This window comes from Protomyctophum bolini, assembly GCF_963924005.1.
Source record: "Protomyctophum bolini genome assembly, chromosome: 10".
Classification (NCBI taxonomy): domain Eukaryota; kingdom Metazoa; phylum Chordata; class Actinopteri; order Myctophiformes; family Myctophidae; genus Protomyctophum; species Protomyctophum bolini.
In genome coordinates this window covers 42651229-42655114 of record NC_137871.1, presented here as the reverse complement: position 1 = coordinate 42655114, position 3886 = coordinate 42651229, and the positions used below count along the sequence as shown (strand labels likewise).

Sequence of the window (3886 nt, the reverse complement as noted above, 5' to 3'; positions counted from 1 at the left end):
GGCCTAGGACCCTGTCACCCTAGGGCCCTGTCACCCTATAGGCTAATTAATATACATTTAATTTGGGGGTCCTTGAAATTAAAATGGCTTCAGCACTCTCTAACTTTGTTTTTCAAACCGACTATTTTCACAAACGAATGTCTCGGTGTGCGATAGTAGTGATAGTGATAGTAGTGAAGATGAATATTCTGTGACTACTTAAACCTGAGTAAACATACATTGATGTAAATTATGGCAGTTTGGGCTTTTTTGGTTAAATATTCTTGGCAGGGAAAACGGGGATAAATTAGAATAGTTTGACAGCTTACTGAAGTCAGTGTGTTCCTCTTTCATGGAAGCCATCTTCAGACATGTTTCGTTCCGAGCATCGAAGCGCCACATCTCACTACTTTTACCACTAGGACGAATACGACCCCGCCTGTCCCCTCCAGCCAGATACAGAGTAGAGCCTATATGGTGGGAGAGGAGCAGAATTAAAACAATGATGTAAGCTTTCATTGTTTTAAAATAAAAAAACATAGTTTAATATGCATACACAACTTGAAATGTCTTCATATATATATATCGCTGAAGAAATTAAAAAAAAAAATCAAAATAGTTCCAGTGTTATAATATAAGCTGCTGGGCGCTTATATTAGCCCGACGAGATCGAAAATGTTAAAACGTTAATAACTCTTCATCTGAATCATTCCGTCCAATTCTAAGAAAAGAACAATTATGTGTTAGACGGTCCGATCGCGGTCCCGTCGCTAGTCGCGTTAGAATTAATCATACCGCCCGTTGTTGTCGTTCGCACGGAGAGTGTTTTGGTCATCTAGCTACTTCAGCCACATCCGGGATAACATCCGGTCCTACTTCAGCCACATCCGGGATAACATCCGGTCCATCGCTGAATGTGCTCCACTGCTATAAATCGCTGGGCGCTCTGATTTAATGGATTGCGGATTAAATAATCCCGGGCGTTCGGGGTGTTAAATACCTGTGGATTAACCCAGTTTTCTATTTATTTAGCAGCATCACATTTTTTAATACTGTACATACTGTACAGAACCAGAGCATGTGAGCGGAGCGGAGCGGCCGATAATTCCGCTATTCGCTCTCGACGGCTTTTGTTACGCTCGCTCCGCGCTCACGTTCATCTCCCCCCACGCCGCTCTACGCTCGCTCCGCGCTCACTTCAAAATCCACCCGCTCCGCTCCGCTTCTCGCTCCGCTCCTCGCTCCGCTCGCGCTCACATGCTCTGTTGTAGCCCATCGTCATGTGTCCAAATCCAAAAGAACAGATATGTAAACTGTCGACACGCCATGAGCGGTGCATTGATGATTTGTATGTCTATTCTCATGGACAGTCCGTGAAGCAGATTACGCGTATGGGGCTGGGCTTGAGTCTGAGAGCAGGCCCCGGCGCCAGGATGGAATGACTGAGAGGACATTGAGATTTTTGAGGGGGCACAAAGGCAAAGAGGTTGATTTAAGGGCGCAAACATCCCCTTTACCCCCCCGTGGTGCCGGGCCTGCCTGAGAGGCAATGATTGATGTAAACTGCTAGCCAAGCTTGCACAGTGCCGTGCCGTGTGCACTGAGCGGAGGACAGCTCTCGCTCCGGAAGTCAATCCGACCCATTTAAAAACCCGCTCCGCGCTCACGTCAAAATCTCTTCGCTCCACTCACATGCTCTGTACAGAACCCAAAAAGGGGTTCCCGCCCAGAATGGGTTAAGTTGTGTACTATTTTTTATTTTACATCCTTTTAATGACTTTTTCTTGCCCGTCATGTCTCTTTTATGTCTATTCGTTTGTACTTTGTGCATGGACCCGAGTCCAATAATAGAGTTTTTCTTCTCACCTGAGGCGACCATGGCATGCCTTTCGCTTTTCATGGGCAAGTCTCCAACTGTCCTCCACTCTTCTGTCAGGGGATCGAAGATCTCCAATGAGTCGACGGTGTTCCTTTGGTACATCTTTTCTCCCACTGCCACGATCACTGCATCCAGTGGGGGAGAAGGAGCAGGTGTACAGGAGTACATTCAAGAGTTTATTTCATGAAAAGAGACCCACATATCTCACAGACGGGCATGCTGGCCTTTGGATAGATGTCCACTTTCAGCTCGTCACATACCGGTGTTACTGCGTGGGCGTGCTGAGTTAGAGTATGGCTGCTCCCCCTTGGCCTCAGAGATGAACCTCTGACAGCCCGGCTGTTCTTTCACCACCTCCAGACTCTCCACCACAGTGTGGAGGAAGGAGGGACTGATGAGAGGCAGACGGATGTGCTCCAACACCTTCAAGAACACACAGAGAGAACACCGAGTATTAGTACTAGTCCAACTGGAACAACATGAGAGCAGCAGTGGTCTCTGTGGTAGAGTGGGGGGGTTCCCAGTTCCATCCTGGGCTCCCCCAGAGTTAGCAAGAAGCTGTGTAGCAGTGTATGAATGCGTGTGTGAATGTGTGTGTGTGTGTGTGTGTGTGTGTGTGTGTGTGTGTGTGTGTGTGTGTGTGTGTGTGTGTGTGTGTGTGTGTGTGAATGGGTGAATGTATTAATGCACAATCTATGTAAAGGTATATGAATGTGTGTGTGTGTGAATGGGTGAATGTAATGCACAATCTGTGTTAAAGTGCTTTGGATGAGAGTGCTATATAAATGCACCATTTACCAGCCAGTCCCACACCAGTATACAGTACAGTACAGTACAGTACAGTACAGTACAGTACAGTACAGTACAGTACAGTACAGTACAGTACAGTACAGTACAGTACAGTACAGTACAGTACAGTACAGTACACTGTATACAGCAGATGCCAAAGCATGTATTTGCAAAGGGACTCTAGCAACTGCCTTACATTTAGAAGACCTCCGACATGTCGATAAACAGAGACCTCTGATTGTCTTACAAGGCATGAGAATAAGAAATAAGAAATGACTGACCTGTCCAAAGCTCTGTCTGTGGGTAGGACTCTTGTCTAAATGACTGACCTGTCCAAAGCTCTGTCTGTGGGTAGGACTCTTGTCTAAATGACTGACCTGTCCAAAGCTCTGTCTGTGGGTAGGACTCTTTTGAAATTTTGGAGAAAAAAAAGTTAGCCTCGTTTCTCATCATTTTGGACCGTGGGCTATAGCCCATATCGTACGGCATACTATAGCGCGCAGTTTTTCATCGTTTTTGAAGATTTGAAAAAAATGACGAAATGACAAAAACGATGGGTTATAGCCCATGTTTTTTGAAATTTTGAAAAAAAAAGTTAGCCTCGTTTCTCATCATTTTGGACCATGGGCTATAGCCCATATCGTACAGCATACTATAGCGCGCAGTTTTTCATCGTTTTTGAAGATTTGAAAAAAATGACGAAATGACAAAAACGATGGGTAATAGCCCATGTTTTTTGAAATTTTGAAAAAAAAAGTTAGCCTCGTTTCTCATCATTTTGGACCATGGGCTATAGCCCATATCGTACGGCATACTATAGCGCGCAGTTTTTCATCGTTTTTGAAGATTTAAAAAAAATGACGAAATGACAAAAACGATGGGTTATAGCCCATGTTTTTTGAAATTTTGAAAAAAAAAGTTAGCCTCGTTTCTCATCATTTTGGACCGTGGGCTATAGCCCATATCGTACGGCATACTATAGCGCGCAGTTTTTCATCGTTTTTGAAGATTTGAAAAAAATGACGAAATGACAAAAACGATGGGTTATAGCCCATGTTTTTTGAAATTTTGAAAAAAAAAGTTAGCCTCGTTTCTCATCATTTTGGACCATGGGCTATAGCCCAAATCGTACGGCATACTATAACGCGCAGTTTTTCATCGTTTTTGAAGATTTGAAAAAAATGACGAAATGACAAAAACGATGGGTTATAGCCAGGGGCGGAGCTACCGGGGGGGTGA

At 44.5% G+C, this 3886-nt stretch overlaps 1 long non-coding RNA gene across 1 annotated transcript; it reads right to left on the bottom strand.

The window, feature by feature from the left end:
- Positions 1 to 352: 352 nt before the first annotated feature.
- On the bottom strand, positions 353 to 2254 carry LOC308322551. The gene is made up of 3 exons (XR_013964732.1): positions 2119 to 2254; positions 1846 to 1983; positions 353 to 449 (listed from the first exon to the last, which is right to left on the bottom strand). It is a non-coding gene; the product is annotated as an uncharacterized lncRNA (long non-coding RNA).
- Positions 2255 to 3886: the final 1632 nt, after the last annotated feature.